Genomic DNA, 25,805 nt, shown 5'->3' with positions numbered 1-25,805 from the left:
TGGAACTTGCTCACAAAATATAATTGAATGCTTGAGAAACATTTAAAACCCCGAAACCCTGCAACAAGTCACATGCATTTTGCTGTCATTTTTCCAGTTCCGGTATATTAAAATTTGCTGTGATTGGCTGTGATGTTGTGAGTGAAAAATGACTTTTGAAACATCTGATATAATGAAAACATATTCTTCAGAATACATATCTACTGCACTTTTCCATGACAGAATAATACCTTTTGTCCCCTTAGTTTTAAGTGAAGAACCTAACCAGCTCTCTGGCAGAACCTACAGGTAATATATATATATATATATATATATATATATATACTGTATGTGTATATATGTGTGTATATGTCTGTATGTCTGTATGTATATGTGTATATATATATATATATATATATATATATATATATATATATATATATATGCATATATTAGTGCTGTCAATCGATTAAAAGTCCTGGACTGTGATTAATCACGATTAATCACAAATTTTAAATACTAGGATTTACCTGTAAATGTTTTGAAATAAAGGAATGCATGACAAACTAGTTTAAGGAAACATAACCTTTCACATCTCCGCCAGGTATGAGACATACTCCTTATTATTCTTTTGTTTTAATTCAGCCATTATCAGCCGTTATACTGGCAATAAAATGTTTACCAAGCCACATCGCTTCAATCCCAGTACATTTACCCAACTATTATCACAAGTATTTCTAAATAAATACAACAAAACATTTTCTCGCAACCTTACATGAAGTATTATGATAAAATGCATTATGAAGAAGAATTGGACCTGTTCTGCAGGTGCATTAGAGCTAACATTAGCATCATGCTACATAAGACAATTTATGAGATTAATAGTACACTTTTACTCAGAACTCACTTTAAACCAGCATCGAGTGTTTGTAATAACTTCCTTTTGCGATCATAATTTGGGCGGCCGCGGTATATTATAAAAGTAGCCCAAAAATCCTTAACCCACGGCTCTAATTTTTCCCGCGACTGTATTTTCAAAACAGCCCAATTGTGCAGGGAGACCACGACCCTGGTAACACTGGTTCACTGTACCCTTATCAAATATGAGTATAAATATCTCTCTCTCCGCGTTCACTTCACGTTTGTCGAACCCGGCGCCTCATAATCACACAATCCCTGCGTCCTAATCTGCATACTATACCAACCACACACTATCTGCCATAAATAGCATTGAAAATTACTAATATCACATAGAATTTAGGATGGATAGTGTGCACATTGGGACGCAGGCACCTTCCGCGCTGCGATGACGGCAAGAAGTTGGGGTCAAACCTTTTCAAACGATTAATTTCCGTAAAAAAAAATATTAACACGTTAAAATTTTTAGATTAATCGCATGCGTTAACGTTGACAGCCCTAATATATATATATTTCTGTAAGGACCACTATCGTCAAAGATGCTTGACAAGTAGCATATAGTTTGGATTGGGGTATGGTTCTGTTCTGGGCAAGAACTCCCTGCGCATCCATGCAGCCAAGCATGGATGCGCAGGGAGAGCAGCGATAACCCCCCAGGGTAAACAGAACAGAACCAACAAAAGTATAAGATTTAGTTCAGTAAATTTATGTACACATTTTTTAATTTGTCTGATTCTAAAGAGAATCAGAAGGCTGGATCCTTACTGACAGAGGAGGAGTTGGGGATGGAGGAGGGTAATTAGCTATTGAGCAATGCGAAAACTGCTGATAATACTGGTGACCTTATATATGGATGCTGAGAGTCAGCTGATGCAAGCTTGACTAACGTGACCTGCCAGAACTAACGCTACGCTCAATATATATATCATCTGCGCCTATACCAGATCTTGTTGCCGATCTACTAAAAAACACTTTTTGGTGTTTGGTGATGTCATGTTAGAATAGAAAAGGGTCCTGTCCAAACTGTTGCTATAAAATTAGAAGCACACAATTCCCTAGAATATCATTATATGCTTAAACATTAAGATTTGTACTCATAGAAATTACTAAAGCAGTCAAACATGTTCATTAGAAGGGGGTGACCCAATACTTTTGGCAATATAGTGTATATATATATATAATTTATAAAAATGTCATTTCAATTATTCCAGTGTCCAGAATTTCTATATCTATCTATCTATCTATCTATCTATCTATCTATCTATCTATCTATCTATCTATCTATCTATCTATCTATCTAGCTATCTATCTATCTATCTATCTATCTATCTATCTATGTGTCTGTCTGTCTGTCTGTCTGTCTGTCTGTCTGTCTGTCTAATTGAATATATATATATATATATATATATATATATATATATATATATATATATATACACTGTACATACTGTATATACTTATACATAAGCATTTATTTAAATATATTTATTTATTTAACATTTATTAATATAATTTCAACATTTCTAAAAATGTAAGGAATGGACAATTTGAGCCATTAAAATACATTTAATTATTGCAATAATGCATTTATTGATCTCATCCTCATTGTCTTGGACAAAATCAAACCCTTATGTCATTTAATTTTTTTTTCAAATAGAAATTAACTCTGAACTTATTGATTCATTTTAATCAGGTAGTTTATGGTGACCTATATGGAAGACATTGTCTAGGTCTTGAACATATGAGGCAGAGAAAGTCGCCCTATATTCTAGTGTTGATAAAAGGGGAACCTTCTAGAATAAATATGTGACAACCCCCCGGCACTGGATCAACAGAGCAACATCAGTTACTGTTGTGAGCATTCAGACCGCCTTTAATGGATACGTTAAAAACGACATACGCAAACACTGTAACATAATAGTACTTCTCCTCTAAGAGCACTACCGTGTGTATTTCCCAAACGCTTTTGGCTTATACTGTGTGATTTCCCAAGGCCGAAGTGCTTGTGTAACATCTGATTTTAATTGTTGGCATTGTTCCTGGGGAAGACCCCCCATGGCAGCGGTCCACAACATCATTTACAGAAAATATCACCTAACACTGCACTGAAGCTGCCGCTAAAAGACACATTGTGCATGTGTGTTTGTAAAAACTACGACCCTTGTCTTTTCAGGAGAAATAAAAGTTGAACATCAGCTTTATTGCTGTAATCTAGCGTGGAGCATTCTTCTGTCACAGGACGTTTTAAATTAACATCTCTCAGTGAGGAGGAATTGCTCTCGCCATTGTGAGAGAGAAAAGATTATCTTCTCCGCTGGCAAAGTGCCCAAACTTAGACTTCGTGGGAAGTCCACACTCCCTTTCCTGACGTCTGCCAATGAGTGCCTTCAACGACACCTCACTGTCTCCAGAAGCAAACCTTTTCCAAGAACACAGTAAGAAATATATGCACAAATGTTCCTTTAAGGAGTTGCAAGGTGAGCCGAGTCAAGAGCCCACCCTTAAAAGCTGCATGATTTGAGGAATTACTGATGTTATAAATGGTGCAGAATGAGTTATAAGTCTGAGGTTAATGTTACAAATTATTACCGTAAAGTATTAATTGCTTTTTATTGCCTAATTTATGCATTTTTGATTTTAGAGACTATACGTACAATAATGAAAAACCTGGAAATATCAGGTATTTTAAAAGCACTGGCCTGGAATTAAAAGTCTCATTATCTATCTATAAAATCTGCATGTTTACAGATGTTCTAATAGTATTTAAAGGGATAGTCCAAATTGAAAGATATTATTTAGACTTCTATTGCATGAAGAAAAAATGGAAAAATATCTTTCTCAAGTATTTTCTCAAAATATTTTTTACATTCCACAAAAAGAAAGTCATCCAGGTGCAGCATGAGAGAAAATTAAAAAAAAAAAATTTTAAGCATCAAACTTCTCTACCCAACTTATATAGGAAATATACCATAATAACATCCTTGTTTAAATTGTGCATGAGTAATTTTTCAAACGATTAATTGCATCCAAAATAAAAGTTTTGTTTATACTAATAATATATGTGTGTGTGTGTGTACTATGTATATATAAATACACACACATGCATGTGTATATGTTAAGAAAAATATATCTATATTAAATATATTTATATATTATATAATTTATATGAATATAAATATATACATGCAAATACATGTAAATATTTTCAAAACATATGCTGTATCTGTGTGTCTTTATATATACATAATACCTATGTATACATATATTATGTAAACAAAAACTTTTATTTTGGATGCAATTAATCGTTTGACAGCACTAAATATAATATAATATGATAATTATTGTTTATTATTTTATATGAATCTACTTCTTTTCAAAAACAATAATTAATTTACAAATGGGAATCCTGAACAGGGTTGTCAGATTTGCATAACAAAACTAGCCTAATTGCATTCCAAGGGTCCTCCTCGATCAAAATCACATGCCAGGGGGACAGGGTGTTTTGCTTTAACCCGTAGGCTAAAAAAATTTATGAAATAAACCGTGGCAACAGTATAAAAGTAGTTCATTTCTGCAGCAAAAACGTAGACTTGGCAACACTGATCCTGAATTAACCATTAAAAGAAAAGTTCATCGGATTTGTCCTTTTTATTGAAATCAGACTATTATAATCTGATGTTTACATCTCTTATTTTCCAGTCCGTTAACCCCAAATTGCTGAGACAAACTAATTTGATTCCTCTCATTTCTCTCCTTGTGCCCCTTTTAAGCTGAACACTTTTTCAACCTCTGAAACCATTAGTGAGAATTTATCACTGCTGAATCCTGCAATAAGTCACTCAGCAGGCTCCGACTTGCCAAGTCCTAAATTTCGTGACGTGTCGGGGCCTGAAGGAGCACAGAGGCCTGATAAAACTCTTTGGTGATTCCTCTTTCCCAGAAAAAGCAGTGAATGCAAAGTGTTCTCCATAGTTTGACTGGTTTGCAGTGTGTCTGTTGGAGAAAATGTTGAAATGGTGTGTTTCGCTGTCCACTGTCCCCCTTCCCTTAGTTGGGTATTATAATGATGTCTCCTTGCCAGACCAAATTAATACCGGTTAATTAGTGCCTGACTTGCTGCTAACAAGGTTTTTGTTCAGGCTGCTCTTGACACTAAATGCCAGTTTTAAGCTTTCGCTGCTGCCAAGTCACCCTGCCAGGAAACAGGAAATGGATCAGGCCTTCATGTCACCATAAACCAACAGTAGGACGGTTCCCAGGGCCACACACTGGTCTCACAGAGAAATGACATCACCTCTGAAAACACCCCCCAATATCCCGATAAGAATAACGTCAGGAAGAACTGCCGTAATCGTGGTCAAAACCACCGTATGATACATGAGCATGATCAAGAAAAATAATATTTTATTGCAAACGATTCTTGCTGTGCAAACTAGAATGAGCTCAGTGTTTTATTTTGTTTTGGGATTTTTGTTACAAATGTTTGTTATGAATGTTTTGGTTTCGTTTTGGTCAAATGTGACGGTCATGTTACCTCAGGTTGTAAAAATAAGCAAAAAGTACATAACGCAATGCAGTTATAATGGAAGTCTATAATGCTTTGCATCAGAATAAGTGATAAGTGATCAAAATCACTTACTAACCTTGTATATGCAAAGTTAAATACAATATTGAGCATGGTAAACACCCCCTAAAAAGATGATTTAAACAACTTTGCAGCTAAATGTTTAATAAAAATTTGAGCTGCTCATTTTGCTTTTAAATTCTTCATGTTTTAAAAATTGAAAGACAAGACAAAATTGGAACTGATTACACAACAAAGCATCTTGAGCAAAAAAATAAATAAAAATGCAGAATTTGCAAAAAAAAAAAAAAGGGGGCCTAATTCGATGTTGATAAGTTCAATATATCAATAAAAAACTTGCACAAAAATCAAAAATCCCAATTTTTAAAAAAAAAATTAAAATTAAGGAATTTCTAAAATTATATACAGTATGTATCAGCTTTAATGCACTTTTCAAAGCAGTCAAATATAAAAAGTTTCTGTTTTAATGACAAAAGAAGCACTGTATTTCACTTGCAATTTGCCAAGCAGTCGAAAGTGACTGGATTAGTAATACAATAATGTTTTCAGAATCATTCATTGAAAATCTGCTGATTAAGGGATAATTCAAGACTTCTCCACAAATTGTTGTAAAAGCAAGTATTCTTTAAAATGCATCATAGTTTTGTGAGAATGTGTGACATGCTTGAGCAAAACTGGCACTATTTTTGGAATCAGCACCCTAAAATAGTAAGAAACAAATATTGGATTTTATTCAGCAAATATCATGCAGTGTGTCGTATTCACAGTGATAATTAAGCATAACTTGTTTTGAGCCCAAAACATTGCTTTAAGGTTATAATGATTCTTAAATGATTGATTTCAATTAGAAAGAATGATTTGATTTGATCATCAAACGTTGATTGCTTTAGTCTCAGCACTCATATTCCTCAGTTTCCAGCTCAGAAGGGAGAGAATGACACAGAAGAGGCAGAAAACAATGCATCACATCACACACACCATCAGATGTGACCTCCTTCCTCCCTGAGTGTGACCTGGAAGCTGAGCAAATCCAAACGGTGTAATTAGGGTCTTCCTGCCGACTGATAGAATGGGATTTTCTTGGAAAGGAAGCAACATCCTCTGCTAGCAACTGTCTGACAGAGTGAAGGAGGTTTTCAAGACATACACTTGAGCTCCACTTTTTTTGTGCCTACGTTTTCTTTGTTTCTGAATGGCGCTGTAGGGTTTTGCTTGCTGTTGATATATAAACTATAGATATATTTTATAGAAAGTAGATGAACTATATAAACTAGTTAACTAGCTCTTCAAAAAGTTGACCTGGATGAAAAAGCTGACTGTAGAAGAAAAGTTTATGCTAATATTTGCGACTGACAGTGTGTTAATTTAGCAATGATTGTATTCAACACAACTTAAAAAAAGCATCATATGTTTCTACAAAAAGTAAAAAAAACGTTAATTTTTTCCTCATATATTTTTGACCATAGAATTGAAAATGCTGTTTTGTTTTATACTTGGGTAACATACGTTTTTCAATCTACATATAAAAGCATGAATTAACCCAGAATGAATTTTTTAGACTGGATATTTATTTATTTATTATTTCCCCTTGAACTGCAATATATTATGGCATTTGAAGGTTTAAGAATATATTTACATTAACTGTGCTGTTTACACCATATACTGTATTTACAATATATTGGAAATATATTTTGGCCAGACAAAATTGCATCTTTTTTTTTTCTCATACATATGGAAGAGCAGAAGAGAAAGTGAGAACAGGTTTGTTTTTTGAGTTATTATTGAGTTATATATGAGTTATTATAGTAAGTACACAAAATTGCATAATGAGAGAAAAAAGCATAAAATCTGTACGTTTACAAGTCAAATAAACGCTTAATGGCAGCTACTATATTATTGCTGAAATGTTTTCATGGCATATAGGTTTGTAAATTTTCCTTCAGATAAGACTTCTGCCTTTGTCAAATAATATTTATAGGTCATATGTTGTGCATTTTTGGCAGCGAAGTCTCGTTCTGGATTCAACACAGTTTGCCAGGTTCTGCAAAGTGTTTCCTCCTTGTATGTGTGGCGCGTTTCCTCAAAACCACCTTTTTCTCCATTGCTCTTCAGCTAAACTTAATGTCAATTCACTTTTATGATACAGAATCTTGCAGTTTATATATGGAGAATCAGGAATGGCATGCCAAGAAATGTAATTTCTTTTGCAAAGTTTTTGCAATGTATTCCACCCTTAAACCATTCTGGATTAAAAGTGGATGAACCTATCTTGACTGTCCACCATGATTTATTACATTACACGGGTACTTGCCACCCTGGCAGTTCCTATGCAAGATCATCACATGCAAGAATGCTGAGCGTTCAGCTTGGCTTGTTTCTTTATAAACACCAATAAGAGCATGTTTAGCATGCGGAAGTTTCTGTTTTCTGTTTTTCATTTCTCATTTTTACAAGGACATGCACAATAAAACCCCAAGACTCTTTAAAGCGGGGGCGGAGAAGCGTTCGCGTCACACCGCAGGTGTGCTAAACGCCTACAGGAGCCACACGCGCAACAAAAGGCCTCAGACTGAAGGCAAGCTTTGTTCTCTGCAGAGTCCAAGCGTGAGGGAAGAGTTTGAGAAGGTGCTTGGAATGATTTGTATTGTTGCCTTTTTTAACAAGCTTGATTTGGAATCTATTCTAATTGAAGCCATGAGTCCCTGATGTTTTATCCTCAGCTGCTGCTTTGTGATCTTCCAGCCAAGTTCGCGACTTGACAGCTGGAATCGATTTTTTCCGGGTTGGCGTGTAGCTTCAGTTCTCAGAGGTTTTTGTTAGAGCAACATGTCTTAAGCTCTTTAAATCCACTCTGACACGTCTCATCTCAGGTTTTGCTTTCTCATGATGAATGGAATTATGAGACAAATAAACACTTGAGAAAAAAGCCAAGGAGCCAAAGGATCTATCTACTCCTGCTGCGCTAAATTTACACTAGCTTGACAGTTGAACTGAGTTTAACGCTAATGATTTTTTCCTAGATTCTCAATGAAGAGCTGTGGAAAAGTGCACACTAATTGAAATTTTTTTCACATAAACCTGATAAAGCATTTTTTTTCCCAACAAGTAACATTATTTGCATTCTTATACTGTATAGTCCATTGTAGGGGTGCCCCCGAATAGTCGATGATTCGATGCTTCGATAGGAGGAGCCTGATTCGACTCCCAATCTCACAGTCGAATATTCGCGATGTGTTATGATCATGCCTTTTTAGATAAATGGGGGTGCTCAAATGTTTGCTTTCACATAAAACTACCAGTTTTCTCTCAATAAGTTAATATACAGTCTATTAAATAATGCTACAAATAACAATCTGAAAAGAAAGAAGCTTCAAATAAATATTTTAATGTGCTTGAATAAATCCAACCACCCCTATAGATGTAAGTTTCACTTTCCATAAAATTTCCCAACAGAAGATTTTGGCGGCAGGGATTTAAATCTTTAACACGACTCAAACTAACACAGACAGAGTGAAAGACTGGATTTTTACGATCAGGTAGGGTACAAGGGATTTCAAAACATTTCAGCCAGTTTCGTGTAGCTTATATATTATTTATCTCTTATAAGATGCATTTGGTTGAGTTACGCTGCAGTTAAATGCTTCATTGTAGTTCTACGGTGATCAGCCTATCAGCGAACAATGTAGAATATTAATAACTATGACTGCGACTGTCAAATACATAACAATAATGAGAACACTATTATAATGAAACGCTGTGATTTTTGTAGAGTTTAGTTGGCGTGTTTCTGCACGTTGTTACATGAAGAGCGCGTCCACAAGAGTTCGTTCAGAGACACGTTCATGAGCCTTCGGGGGAATTCATGCAGATAGCTTATAAGTCCTTATATTTACGTTATGTTGTATAAATAACGAAGCGTACTCTATATGACAGAAATGATTAGTTAAATCCCATTTATTAAAAACCTGCTATCAAAAGCTTCATTCTGGTCATCTTCAGCGCGTGCAGCTCAAAACAGAAATGCAGAACATTAAACGTTACTATTGTAAAAAAATAGGGTTTCGCTGACGTTTAATGTTAACTATCTTTTAATCAAACATTAAAAATATTATTTATCCCGTTTGTATCTGTGAGGCGTCCGATATACACATCTTCCCTGTGTATTAAAGTCAGTAATTATGACTGACTTGACTCTTGGTAATGTATTTTGCCCCGCCCCCAAAACATATGATTCGACTCTCAGTCGAATCTCTGCAAGATTCGAAAATTCCGATTCGGCTGAAAATCCTTAGTCGAGGACACCCCTAGTCCATTGTAGTGTTGAATGCATTTTTCAAGTTCTAATTTTCAGTTGTGTTACATTATAATGTGATTGATGTACAAAAAAATTATAATAAAAAAAAAAATATATATATATATATATACAAAAATACGTATGATACTACATACCTATGATATTAAAATACTATATTTTGTGTATATAATAATACTATATAAGTGTATTGTTATGTTGATTGATAGAAAGTAATAAAATCCCACATCATGGCTTTTAATCAGTCATGGCGTGTGTGTGTGTGTGTGTGTGTGTGTGTGTGTGTGTGTATTATACAGTTTGACTGTATTATATGTCTACATATACAGACTGTATTATACTATATTAAAATACTCTCTTTTTTATTTTAAATACAGTTAGATATTAATATTAATTAGATTCATACTTTATATTTTCTCAGTTTTAAATATAGTTAGATAATAATTAATTTGATTAATTTGTTTATTAGTTTTGGAATATTTTATTTTTATGTTTTCGGTGTAATTTTGTTAATGGAAATTAACAAAATCTGAACAAAATAAAACCTAAGGGTTTGTTTGTTTGTTTGTTTTGTTTTTGGTCTATATATACTTACATATGCCTATATTTCCATACTATATTATACTGTATACTATATTCTAAAAATGCTTTCTATTTTTAATAATATTAGATTTTTTTATATTTTGTGTAATTTTTTATATGAATTTACAAAAAATGAAAAGTAAAAAAAAACCTGTGTGTGTATATATGTACCGTATATTTACATATATATATATATATTTTTTTTTTTTTTTAAAGTGCAATTTAAGAGTGTATATTTTATGTATTTTATGTATTAATTATCTGATTGGTTATTGGCTATGTAATGATTACGGCTGTATTATGCTTAATGCTATGCCCAAAATTCAATGAAAAACATTACTGATCTGGCGGGACATTCTTGAATGTCAGACTGAAGGCGGGGGGCTCATTCACACCACGCTCCCTCTAGACTGTGGATCTGCTTTATTATGGGAAAAAAGCCCTTCCTAGCCATAACTCTTCTTCAGTCCTCTAAAGCTTTGGCTGGCCGTTTACTGCCCTGTCTGCCATTGTTTGAAAGGTCACTGAGAACCGTTACCATGAGTAAGGAGCCCCAAATCCCTTCTTTATGGGAACTTACACATTGCTTAGGCTTGATGGAGCGGTAGCCCTTAGCAACTGTGTCCCATTGATCACTATATTGGAAATGCATTGTGGGAATGTCAGAGCATACATTGCGTCGGGCTTCTGTAAGAGAAGAGGTATTCGTGCAACCTTAAATCCATACATCAGAATCCCGACATCAACATTCTTGCATGAAGTGTCTGTGTTGATGGATTTGCGCTCTACGGGTTGGATTGAAACAGTGTCAAGATGAGGGATGTTAAATTTGTTTTAAACAAGAAAAAAATTCTGCCCTGGCATGCTTAAAGGCATAGTTCACCCAATGAAAACTTCATCATTATTGTGTCTCTGTCATAAAACTCTGTCATAATTATTTATATATATATATATCTATATATATATATATACAGTGCCCTCCATAAGTATTGCAACAGTAAAGACAAAATTGTTCTGTTGGCTGTGGAGTCAAGACATTTGCAAATATGATTAAAAGATGAATATGAGACAAAAATACAGAATGCCACATTTTATTATTAGCCGTTTCAACAAATACATGTTTTACCAAATAAAAAGAACAGCACTTTTAGAGTTCATCCCACTCATTGATGTGAGCATAAGTATTGGGACAGTTGAACATAAGGCAGATATAAAAGATTAAAAGCTATTATTTAGTTGCAGATCCCTTGCGCTCAATCACAGCAGTGAGTCTGTGACCCATAGACATCACCAGACTCTTGCTCTCATCCTTTGAAATACTTTTCCCAGCCTTTAATGCAACCAATTACAATTGTTGCTTGTCTTGGGGAGTTTCTGTCTTTACTCTCCTCTCCAGCTGGTGAAATTCATGTTCAATCAGATTTAAATCTGGAGATTGACTTGGGCAATCTAAGACTTTCCATTTCTTTGCCCTTATAAATTCCTTGACTGAACTGGCAGGGTGTTTTGGGTCATTGTCCTGATGCAATATGAAGCACTTCCCAATGAATCTGGTGGCATTTTCTTGAATATTGGTAGGCAAGATGGTTTTGTACCCTTCCACATTCATTCTGCTACTGTCATCATACATTAAGTCATCAGTAAAGTTGAGAGGGCCTGTTCCAGAGACAGCCATGCATGCCCATGCCATGACACCACCTCCACCATGCTTTACAGATGAGGCTGTATCCTTGGGATCATTGCAGTTCCCTATTTTTGTCCACATTTTTGCTTTCCCATCACTTAGATAAAGGTTCATCTTTGTCTCATCGGTCCATAAACACAGTTCCAAAACTCTTCTGGCTCACCTTTGTGCTTGTTTGCTAACTCTAATCTTGCCTTTCTATTTTTGGTGCTGGTCAGAGGTTTGCATCTTGCTGTGTAGCATCTGTAATTCTGTGTCAAAGTCTCCTGAGGACAGTAGATTGTCAGAGCATCACCCCAGCTTTCTGGAAGTTGTTGGTGATTTTACAGACACGTCTTTTAGGATTCATTTTCACAGCTTTTATGATTTGTCTGTCATCAACTACTGTTGTTTTCTCAGCTGATCAGGTAGTTGTTGGTTGCTGGTGTCGCTGGTGGTTTCCAAACTCTTGATTTCTCCAAGCCCGTTGTTTTTGCTCTAGCTCTAATTGACTTCCTCTTTTCTTTTATCATCCAAATTGCTTGCTTTTCTCTCAAAGTCAGCTCCCTCATCTTCATCCTGGTTTGTGTGTGTCATCATCGAATGCAAGATTCAGAATACAGAAGTAATGGATATAACTGATACGACACATTCCCTGCTTTTAATATCTGAAGAATTAATGCAACAGGACACAGCTGATCGCTTAGAAAGACCTGCGAGGCAACTGCTCCAATACTTATGCTCACATCAGATTTAAAATAAGTGTTTATATTATATAATAAGACTGGAGAAATGAACATTTCGGATCCAAGAAATAAATAAAAATGTAAAATATTTTCAAATAGAAAACAATTATTTAAATAGTATTCATTTAATTGTAATAATATTTCACAATATTACAGTTTTATCCATTTATTTATTTATTTTCCGTAAATGCAGCCTTGGTGAGCATAAGAAAATTTTTAAAAACCATTAAAAAACAAACAAACAAACAATTTTCTGCATGTAACCTGAATAAGTTCCATTGTCACAATTGATTTCATTTAAAGGGGTCATCAGATGCGAAATGCACTTTTTGCTTACACAACCACCCTATAATGATAAAAATCCACCCAGTGTTTTTTATATATATATATATATATATATATATATAATCTCCTAAAATCATTACCCCTTTCTCAAATTAAGCCGTTCTCAGTTTTGACGTCACACAGACCCAGGCCCTCCCACGATTGTTGATTGACACTATCGTCTTACCTTAGACCCACCCTGAGTGAGCTGTCATCAGTCTGCCATTGTTTCGATGCAGGGGTAGACAAGAATGGCTCCTAAGCAATTGAGGTGTTTTTTTGTTGGATGTAATAATGAACATAGCAGTCGTCATTTACTCCCAACATCTGAGCCGCTGAAGACGCAGAGGATTACCTTTGTTTCTGAAGGGAATGCACCGATCATGATCTGCCTAAATGCATCTATGTTCATGCAAATCCTTCGTAATCCAGCTTCACCTACAGAAGAAGTGAGTTTTTTTTTTTTTTAATGAATCTTTGCAAATCGCCTTTCCTAATAACATGCTAGTTAGCCAGTTTCACGGCTAAATGTGGCTAAAGTAAACTGTGTGGCTAAAGTCTCTCAGAGAACTGCCCGTCACCCCACAGAAGAGAGGAGCGGGGTGAGCAGAGCTCATTAGCATTTAAAGCGGCATGCAACAATACGGCTTGCTCTGAAAAGAGCTGTTTTTGACAAGGTAAAGGGGTGTTGTTTTACACTAGCATTGAGAAATTTTAAAGGTGCTGTATGTAGGATTGACACCAAGCGGTTGAACCAAGTATTGCAGTCCAAATTCTAAATATTGGAGATGGTTTTTTTCACGCGGCCCCTCCTCCTAAGACTTGACCCACATGCAGGTTGCCAGATTAACGACACCAACAGAAACGAGCGCACATGACGATAAATGAAATTAAATACGCTGTGTTTTCCACCAACTGGCAACCCAGGGTGCCAAAATACAGTTGGGTAAACTGACAGTGGGCGGGTTTCACAAACCATAACAAACACAGACATTCCGGGCCAAAATGCACATTTTCAAAGGAGAATAACTGACTGTAGCATTGTTTTTCAGATAAACAAGTACGTTAATTTAGCATGTTTCTTAAATATCTGCATACATATTATGGTATTTTTATGCTTTAGTAGAGTCAAAATCCTACATACAGCACCTTTAACCAAAGTATCTTATAGACTTTTCATTAAGACTCTAAAGAATATCAACTAGAAGAATATCGATGACCCCTTTAATATATTGGTGATATCTGTAATAAAATATTTGTTTTCTTTCTTTTTTTTCAAAATTTAGAGCTGAAACCATCTCGTTTGTTCATGTTATTAAATGGAACAAAAATAAAATAATTCTAAAAATAATAGAGTCTTTTTATATACAAAAAAAAAAGCAAACATTAATCTACCACACGTTTCCACTGGATATTAAATGTCAGCAACATATAACAGTGCTCTCAATACATAAAGTCTTTACATCTTTATAGATGCTGCTGAGACGGGCGACTTCATCTGTGGGAAGCCCTGCCCCTCCAGGCAGGTGTCACTCGACCCCCAACCCAGCGCTGATCTCCATTTTTCCCTCCAGTCTGTTGACGCTGTGAGTAATATCGTGGGCAGAAACGAGACGGAAATGACAGCGGCCGCAGCAATGCCCAGCTGTGAAACTCCCAACAACACGACGAGATAAGAAGCGACCCTTCCCAGGCCTGAATAAACCATCAACCAGAAGTACTCAATTTTGGTATCTAACTATATATAGCTACCACCCTAACAAATGCATAGCAATGCTATGGCATTGCATGCACCATGCACATTTCCTTCAAAAGTAAAAATATAGTATATTTATAATTGTTTTTATATTCCCTGCTTTCTAAAAATAAAAGTCAGTCAGACTGTCAGAGCTCATTAACGTTAACTCAGCCGTACAATTATCCTCTCTGTGTGTTCTGAAAGGAAAAAACAGCTTTCTACAGACAACATAATGATAATGCTGGTTGAGATGCACATGAAACTGGAACATTTCTTTCAGTCCCACATTATTAGTTCCTCTCAGCAGCTCTGCAGATGTCAGCAGAGATGTGGTCAACCTCTCCAGATGCTTGCTGTCATTTCACACAATCGGGAAAATGCTGCCAGTCGAGGCAGCCAAAAAATTAAATCATACACAAAGTCAAAATACATTAGAAAAGGGTTGCAGGAAGATTTTTGTCATTTTAAGACGTTCAGACCCTGTAGGGGAAGAGAGTTTGGAATTTACTCAGGCCCTGCTAGCACACGACCGCTGCCAAGACGTCTATTCTATGTGTGTGATATCCTCTGGAAGATGTCATTTTTAAATTGTTTGTTTATCTGTAATATGTCACCAAAACTGGTCTTGTCGGATATTAGAAAGATGTTTTCGTGAGCCAAAATCTAGTGGGTTGCTTGTGGAGGCAGCATTTTACAGCATCATGTGCATGATAACCAAAAGATTAAACAGTTAAAGGTGTGTAAAAAGTGCATAAGCGTATGTCATTTCTGTGCCACTAGATGCACCAGATGTAATTGCAAAAGTATTGACTTTTAAATTAAATATTTTAAATAATGATATTCCAATAATGGCTTTTAATGAATACTAATAGAATGCAGCTGCGTAAAGGTTATTTATTGGAATTGATGGTTCCATTAAGAACATCTTTCCATTTCACAAAAGGTTCTTTATAGTGGAAAATGTTCTTTAAATTATTGAAATGTTCCTCTCATTAAAAAAAAAATAAAAAAAATAGGAATGTGGAGCAGAAATTAAACACTTCTTCTAAAATGAACACAGATATACATTTATTTAAATATTTCACTAATTGCAATTGGCAATTTATTAAGAGATATACAAAGACATTCAATTATTTTCATTCTCTAATAAACATGTTGCAAACTTTAAGTTACTTATTTTGCACACACAAAATAATTTCCAATCCTGTTGCTAATGCTCCTTTTTAATGCAAAGAAACTGCACTGCATTGCCAATAACAATAACCATGATGCAAAAAGCAGTTCCTAATGACATCATTATTTCCAGGAAGTGACCATTTTTGGAGGGAAACCACAGCAGTAAGTATTAGCAATGCGTGTAGTGTTTCTGTTATGTCTTCGACTTCTCTTGTCAATCTCTGTACTGTGATCTTCCAGTATACAATGTTCTATGTTTGTTTGAAAGCATCTGACTGTTAACATGAACGTCAAGTTGATGTCCTTTTGTAAGCTGTCTTATTTCATATCATTAATCAAGTCATGATTATTTACGTTTAGCTGTCCAAACCTGACTAAAGCCATGGGTGGACTGTAATGAAGTACTTCTACTTTGTTACCGTCCTCAAATATATATTTCTATTACATGTAGGAGCAACAATGTTCTTCTGAGCATTTTTATTTTGAGAAAATTATTTATACTATAATTTATACACTACATTTTTATAACGCGTCATTCCTCATTATTATTAGTCACGATAGCAGTGTCTGATTCATGAACGAGCTGATTCTTTTCAATGAACCTGTTAAATCAGATTGCAAATCGCACGGAATGATTCATTTGCGAATCGAACTGAGCGCATACAGTAGCAGCTGTTCTTGAGTCAACAACTCACTGATTCAAATAATCCGGTCAGTCTCCAGTTCACAATTCACTGAATTCACAAGTCTAAATCAAAATGAGCCAAAAATGGGAGATCCTTAATTGTGCACACGACTGATGCCATGAAAAGCAAGTTACTAATGCTGAATTTTAGGATTTATTATTGAAGTGAAGTGACATACTGCCAAGTATGGTGACCCATACTCGGAATTTGTGCTCTGCATTTAACCCATCCAACGTGCACACACACAGCAGTGAACACACACACACCGTGAACACACACCCGGAGCAGTGGGCAGCCATTTATGCTGCGGCGCCCGGGGAGCAGTTGGGGGTTCTGTGCCTTGCTCAAGGGCACCTCAGTCGTGGTATTGAGGGTGGAGAGAGCGCTGGACATTCACTCCCCCCACCTACAATCCCTGCCGGCCCAAGACTCGAACCCGCAACCTTTGGGTTACGAGTCCGACTCTCTAACCATTAGGCCACGACTTCCCACATTGTAAATGAATATCAGATTTAGGTCACGATTGTCTGTTGTTTGTGAACCAAATCTGATGTAAAAGCACAAACTGTTTTTAACCCACTGTATGAAATGCTTGAATGCGAACATGCCCACATTTGTGCATCACCATTTCAGCAAAGAAAGTTTTAGGTAAAAATGAAACATAGTATTAAAATAATTCAAATTAATGCCAATGCATCGTCCCCGCTTCCAAAGCAGTTTCTCATGACTTTTCAAATTAGTATGCTTGCATATCATTCTTTTTAAAAAGTTTGACATTTTGCCCTTGATTTTTTTACAGTATTTTTTAAGTTTTGTTTTTCCTATTTTTTTAATATTATGATATAATATTATATAATATTATATCATAATAATATTACCCCCCCCCCCCCCCCCGTTTGCACATATGAGGTAATTTGTATTTTAATAAATATATATTTTAATATTTAAAATGTTAAATATATTTTTAAATAATTTTTAATATTTTAATAAATTTAAACTACTTAGTGATTATCTTTAATGCAGGGGTGTCAAACTCCTGGAGGGCCGCAGCCCTGCAGAGTTTTGTTCCAACCCTAATCAAACACACCTGATCCAGCTAATCAAGCTCTTCAGGATCACTAGAAACTTCCAAGCAGGTGTGATTTGGAACTGGTTGGAGCTAAACTGTGCAGAGCTGCGGCCCTCCAGGGCTTGAGTTTGAGACCAATGATCTAGCCCAGGGATCCTCAAATCTGGCCCATGAGATCCACTTTCCTGCGGAGTTTAGCTCTAACCCTAATCAAACACACCTGAGCATGCCAATCAATGTCTTCAGGATCATTAGAAAATCACAGATAGGTGAGTTTGATCAGGGTTGGAGCTAAACTCTGCAGCAGATTGGACCTCCATGGTAAGATTTGAGGAACCCTGATCTAGCCTGAATGTCTTAATTAGCTGGATCAGGTGTGGTTAATTAGGGTTGCATCTAAACTCTGCAGGGCCCCGGCTCTCCAGGAACTGAGTTTGACACCCCTGCTTTAATGTTTTGATAGTGTATGACAATCTCCCTTCCCCAAGTATTTTGAACAGTAGGATTATATCAAATTTATAAATACAAATATTTTATATATTATATATTTTTAATACTTAAGTACATTAAAAATGAAATGCTTTTGTACTTTAGCTTGAGGTGATGTGGTATAAAAGGGCATGGAAGGGAAGCGCACGTCTTTGTCACACTGAAGAAACAGAGCTGCCATTCTCAGAGCAAGGCAGGGCCGGTGTTCCTGGGAATGCCAGCTCAACACGGGTTCCCGAGCCTTGTGTCGCTGTACCCACTGACCTGTTTGTGTCATCCTGACTTTGTTCCGGATTCTGCCGCTGCGTTGCCATAGAAACGGTATGTTGCAAAACAGTGACGTGAGGAAGTGATGATAGTGATTCAGGCATGGGAAAATCTCAGCTGCTTGGTCTGATTGGCTGAGTGACATGCACTTTAGAGAAATGACACTAGTTTAACAACAACAGATAAACAGTAATAAATAAATTCTGAAGAGATGGTGCTGCAAAAAATTTAGAAAATAAAATTAATTTAAAATGAATGTATACAGAGTTGTGCAGAGAGACTAAAAGAAATATATGCATGATTTATATTAATAGGCTATATATTGCAAGAAACACTCTCTCTATGTATATATGCACACACTGTATACAGACATTGGCAGATGTACAATGGTAGACACTGTAAACACTCTGTGGTCACAATTATGCATATGGGACTACTGATATAAACGTCTTGTATTTTATATGTACAATAAGCAGAATAATTGCAACAAAGTGGAGATAAAGTTAGAAAGCATGACGCTTGCGGTTTCAGAACACCAGTCTGTTAAGTTACAGTGCCTTGCGAATGTATTCATACCCCTTAATTTTTACCCGTTTTATGTGGCTGCCTTATGTTAAACTGCTTTAAATTACTTTTTTCCCCCACATCAATCTACACTCCATACACCATATTGACAAAGCAAAAACAGAATTGTCACAACTTTGTAAATGTATTAAAAATAAAAAAACTCAAATAAGTATATTGCATAAGTATTCATACCCTTAACTAAATATTAAGCTGAAGTACCTTTACAGCCTCAAGTCTTTTTTGTTTGATGCGACAAGGCACTTGTCCGAAATAAAGACCCATAGCAATGCGTTATGATAATGATTTCTCAGATAGTCTGATGGCAAATAAAAATAAATGATAAATGAATGAATGATTGTAACAAACGTGTGCATCAGATACACGGAATCTTAAACGCATATGACGCACCATTCAAGTGGGAATTAAATATGCCATGGAGGGATATACAAGAGATTGTAAAATAAATATTGTGAGTATTCATTTGGAAGCGAGGGTACAACTTTATGAGAGTATGACAACAAGAAAATTAATGTTTTTGTCTTCATTAGAATTGGGTGTGAATGCTTAGGGACCTTTTTGCTCCGTTTTGTTTGGGTTCAGGAAATGTAATAAAATAAATTATATTGCCTATCCTCTCAGGATACCTGGAATCAGTGTTACAAGTACCCCAGGCACATCGTTTTTCCATTTTTGTAGCATAAACATCATCAAACCGATGCGAGCTTCAGCTCTTCCAATGTTTCTCTGTGGCGCTGAAACTTAAAGATGTCTGAGCTCCGCTCCCCGTGCAACTGATGCTCGACTGCCATTGTGTTGGTCAATTATCCCTCACTGATTAAGATCAGCTGTTAACAATTTGCAAATGTACTTATAAAAGTGTGTTGTTGCTTTTTGCCTCATGAGCACTGAAGAAAGCATGGGCTGAAACATCTGCTCTTTGGTCTTTGTTTTTTTTTTTTGTTTTTTTTTAGACACTTTGCACTTGTAATTTTTTCACTTTTGCATATGGAAAATAAAATATATTTTTGATAGACCTCTTTTTTTTGTCTGATTATATTATATTTTTTTGTGCGGACAGCTACTTGGCTACTTGACTAAACTCATTCTAATATGCTAAACTGCTGCTCATGTGTTATTGGTGCTCAGTTTTTTTTCTCCTATTATCAATGTTAAAAACAATTTTTGCTGCTTGATATTTTTTGGAAACTTTTTTTCAGTATTCTTTGATAAATAGGAAGTTCAAAAGAACAGCATTTATTTGAAATAGAAATCATTTGTGACATTATAACAGTTTTTACTGTTTTTACATTTGATCAATTTATGATTCAATTATTTATATTAAAAACACACATATCCCAAACATTTGAATGGTAGTCTAGCATGGTTTCTGCAGAAATATTTAAGTAGTTGTTTTCAACTTTGATAATAAGAAATGTTTCTTGAGAAGCAAATCAGCATATTAGAATAATTTCTGAAAGATCATGTGACTCTGAAGACTGGCTGTCAGTCCTCTGTCGTGTGTGTCATGTGTCCTGTCCTTGTTTGGTGTGATTATTAGTTCATTCTTGTCCAGCTGTGTTTGTCTCATCTATGATTATCCTGTGTATTTATAGTCCTGTCTGTTCAGTTTGATTTCGTCTGGTTTACACATTACTCCCTGGTGTTCCTGTCTGTGTTTACCTTGCCTTGTCTTGCCCTGCCTTGTTTGGAGTCATTAAAGACTGTTATTTGGTTTACATCCTTGTCTCGTGTTCCTCGTTCCTCCCTGCTGTGTGCACCGTGACACTGGCGTCATGATGCTGAAAATTCAGCTTTGCATCACAGGAATAATTTACTTTTTTTTTTTATATATATTAAAATAGAAAACAGTTATTTTTAAACAAAAAATCACATTATTAGTGTTTTTACTGTTTTTTTTTTTTTTGTTTGTTTTTTTTTGTGCACATAAATGCAGTCTTGGTGAACATGAGACTTGCGACTTTTAAACAAAACATTCAAAAACTGTAATGTTTGTAACTTTTGACAAGCACTGCAACATGTGATTGATCATTGGGGGATGAAAATATTTCCAAATTTCTAGAACAGAACAGCCTAATGCCAAACACAACAAGCAGCTCTAACCTCTGAACTCGGACTGAACCTCCGTCCACATTAGCTTATGTGTACAAACACCAGCACCTGCTCGCACATTTTCATAACATGGCACATTAGCAGTGAACGGTGAAAGACCGACATGACTACACAGCTGAACTTTACTCGCTAAAACCGACAGCGTCAACAGCGTCCAGCACTCACAGACCCAGAGGAATTAAAAAACCATGTTGAAAAAAGTTTTGACGTAGCAAGCTAAGCAAAGATAGAAGGTGGTATGAGGGTGCCAGAGTGTGAATATTTAGGTTGGCTGCCGCTAGTCCACAACATAAGCATGCAAAGACCTGCACTTTTTAATGGCCATATAATGAACTTCAGAGCTCAGTGCAAATCAGATCATCTAATAGAATAATATCTCTGCTGTTTTGAAGGACAATTATTTTGATTTGATTTACAGTAAGAACAGTGAGAGAGAGAGTTCACCCAAAAACAAACTGTTGTTATAATTTAATCCCCATTTAATACTGTTTTAAATCTGTATGACTTGAAGGAGAAATAAGATATTATTTTGGTGTTTCACACAGAAAATCAAATAATTTGGTGTAGTAATGACATGGGGTGAGTAATGAGTAATGTTTTCATTTTATAATGAGAACTTTTTGTTCCTCACAAAAATTGACCATGGTTACCTTTTTTGTTTTTTGTTTTTTTGCCACAGTTACCAGTACAGTTAACCTTGTAAAACTATAATTAATATGGGATATAGTTTAAGTTGGGTAAGACTCTCTGAACGTTTCTTTCCTTTTGGCTTCTTTGATGACAGTGCTTACCGCAGTTTTAATTTAATAAAAATAACTGTACTACCTACGGTATTCTGGCAGAAAACTGTGGTTATCATGGTACATGTTTTGTAAAGGGTTCTACAGAGCTATAAAAAGCAGAACGTCTGTAATCTATGACCACACTGGACATTTCTGGATATTTTGGGCTATTAATGTATCTGCTAATGGTCGTCTTCATCATGCTTCAACCGGTAGCTATGAGAACCTTCACATTTTAGTTCATAGTCTGGCATAAAACACGAATGAAGATTTATCTTAAGAAAAAAAAAGGTTACTTCTTACAGTTTGTGACTAAATTTGGGCTTTAGTTGATGCTTAAATTCACTGCTGTCAAGATTGTACAGGATTTATTAGTACGCTATCTACACTACAAAATATAGTTACTGTTTTTTTTACAGATTTGTTGTGTTATTGAGAGTCAATTATGTTGCCTTCCTTTTACAGTAATATTTATTGATTGAGTTGATTTACTGAATTGATTTATTGAGTTATAGTTAAATTTGTCTGTGACTTTAATAAATGAGAGTAAATTATTTGTTTTTCCTTGTTTATGCTGTGATTATTTATTTGTTTGTTTATTAATTCATAGTTTGCTTTTACTGTGATTTGTTGAGTAGCAAATTTTGGGGTTTTTCTTTATTTTTTTGTTTTGTTTTCTTATTCATTAACTGTTTAGATTATTTGACATTCTCTCAACAAATTACTGTAAAAACAATTAAAATAACCATAAAATAACTGTAGAGCTATTATGGTAAATCACTGTAAAAGTACAACATCTAGAAGCCAGTAACTTACTGTAAATTCAGTGTAATTTTCAAGTGCTTGTGTAGCCCTTTCATTTCAGCGTAAAGTGTCTCTCCATCAGTGGCGTTCAGGAAGACTACCCTCAGATCTCATCGAGCCACAGCCTCGTTACTCAAGACCAGCAAAGCTGTGTAAACATCACAAAAATGAATAGTTGCAGCACGCCCATTTGGAACGTATTAGCTTTACTCCATAACCTATGTTTAAATTATTACAGCCAAACCCAGGAGTTTGGCACTGGCAAGCTGCTCCGACCAAGGCCAGTTAACCTCTGGGGTTACAGACGAAATCGTCAAGTTTAGAGATATGTTCAGTTCCTTGTGGAAAATGTAAATTTGAAGTCCACTTGGCCATGCGGAGAGGAATTTCAAATGACTCAATGAGACAGCTCTACAACTGTAGGGGCAAAGCAGGTCAAGACAGCAACATAATTCAGGAGTAATTACGCCATCAGACCGGTCCTACATCTCAGAGAGCATTGTGTAATTTTAAGTACTGCTCCTCTTCTACAGTCGATGAAGGATTTTATTGATCTACTCAGCAGGAATAATGCATAAGTGCAATATTACCTTGAAATATATATTAGAATTATGCACACCTGAGTATACAGACCTCAAATACAGACAAAATATAAAGTTCAACAGAAATTAATGTCGCCTACTTGGTTCAAGCCAGTAATTCCTCCTGTCATATGATTTTGATTTGTTTTATATAACTTTAATATGAACTCTGCAAACCAATTGTTTGGTTTGCAATTGGTTTGAAAGCAGTATTTTTTTTTTTCATTACAGATTAATCTATTACAAATATTGATTTATTTATTGTAGTGAAGTCAATGACGGCCATATAATTTTCTGATTTTTTTAAATGCTTTTCTCATTTCTTATATTGACTTCAGATAACAGCAAGCATTCTTTATTTACTGGAAACGATTTGTAATAGACAAATGCAAGCACTGCTTGCATTCATTTTAGTGGTAAGTAAACTAGTACAGACCAATCCAAGTCATTCCAGTTTTTTGATCCAGACTGCAGTTTTTCCTCCCATTATAAGCAGGGTCTTCAAATTAGTACTGCTCAGTTATATGTCTCTATTTTCTTAGAGTCTGTAAAAATCACTGTAATGGAGCATGGCAATCTTGGATAAGAACCTCCTGCCGTTCACCGTCTAATTACCCTCGGCTACCTCTCTGAGCTTTCTCTGTGTTTAGATTTAATTTGATGTTGGTTTTAATCCCGAAGTGTCAATCTTCATTCCTGCCTGAGCAACCCTGGACAGGATCCCAAATTAAACAGCCAGCACGCTCATTTAAAACGGCCAATTATGAATGCACAAAAAGCTTTTTTGTAGCCACAGTTGTCTTGCTTAAAAGGTCAAGGGCGAACAGAGATCTCTGCACTGATTTATAATTCTCACATTTTATAATTTGCTCAATTCCAGAGCATGTAAAACTGCATGTTTCAGTAATGATAACATCGCTGTAAACCCAGCACTCTTGACGAAAACGCACACGTCCAAAATCATTAATTACAGTTCGCCATGAATCCAACAAAAACGGCAAAAGTCACGTCAGATAAACACATTTTTAATTAAATTGCATAGCTCTATTGTTTTTCCCAACAGCGTAGAGTTTTAGCTTTTTAGCTCCCATTAGATGAAGTCTCAATTTTCTTGAGTTTATTTTGTAATTTCATCATTTCTTTTGACGGGTTGTTAGGCCCCGTTCCAAACATCGCAGAACAACATTAAACCCGAATGAAGCTTCAGTCCAGGATCTAATGAAGTCATCAGTGAGGTCAGACATCTTTATTTCATAACGCAAAATTATCTCAGAAATCTAGTGAGTTGGAGTACACATTAGGTAAAAATTACTTAAGGGTAATCAATTGTGTTGACTGTTCACCCTGCAACGCTACAACTAGTGATGGATGACTACAGTAATGCATCACTGTAGGAAAACACAACTGACAGCAAGATGGTAGCACTCCACATTGTAGTATCTTCCTGCAATTTGATTCATGGGCCATTAGCTTGGCTATAAGATTCCTGTAACTCAGAAGATAAGTTTTATGTCTCTGTGCAAAAGAAATGTACAATTAAACTTTCTGACAGGAATAAATTAAGCTTGCATAGGACCTGAATAGTGAAGTTTTATTGCTCTATTGGATAAGTCTACTAAAATGACTTGGCTCCAGCTCAAGGATGCATAAATTGTCTGCTGCTTGGGCAGGAAAACACAGTTTCCAGATTTATGCAACTGCATGGTGAGGTTTACAGTTTCTCTTCTGTCATTGATAACTCCTAGGCATTTTAGTATGAGCTATTGCATGCTTTGCACCAATTGTTCTCTGAGGGACATCTTGCAAACAATTGCTCATGTCTTTAATGCAAGGTTTTCAGTGTAGGTATTTTCCATCTTTAATCAGGTCCATTACTGATTTGCGGCGCTACTTGATGTTGTTCATCACGAGTGACTTGTTTTATTCAGCTGCATCTTGAAAGGGTTAGATCAGTGGGAAATGGGTTCTCCAATAAGGATTTGGTGTATGGACTGTAAAGGACAATATTTGCAAGAAGGCATAAAACTCTTTCACATTTAGTGTTGGGACTTGTATGGAACACCAGCTCCCATGATTTCATCACCTGTTCCTGATTCTGCTTGTTTGGGTTTTCCTTGAGCTTAGGAAAGATCTAGTGGTGCTCTGAATGGAAAGGGAGCGGGACTTTAACAGAGGTGCCTCTTGGTGGTCTGTGACAGAAACTCTCAAGTGTAAATTATGCAGTGGGGTAAAGCAAATCCAGTCAAAATCATCAGTGTCAACGGTAGGAAAAAGTGGATTGAAAGCATTGTTCAATTTGCAGAAGAGAAAGTTCTGAAATTTCATCTGGTCTCTTCACAGTTCTAGAAGAGCTGTTTGCTAGCTACGCCATAGATTCGTGGCATCAAATCATTTGGAGTTATTTCCA

The sequence above is a fragment of the Barbus barbus genome (genome assembly GCF_936440315.1).
Source record: "Barbus barbus genome assembly, chromosome: 37".
NCBI lineage: Eukaryota > Metazoa > Chordata > Actinopteri > Cypriniformes > Cyprinidae > Barbus > Barbus barbus.
The sequence above is the reverse complement of the archived record's forward strand: the minus strand, read 5'-3'. Positions refer to the sequence as shown.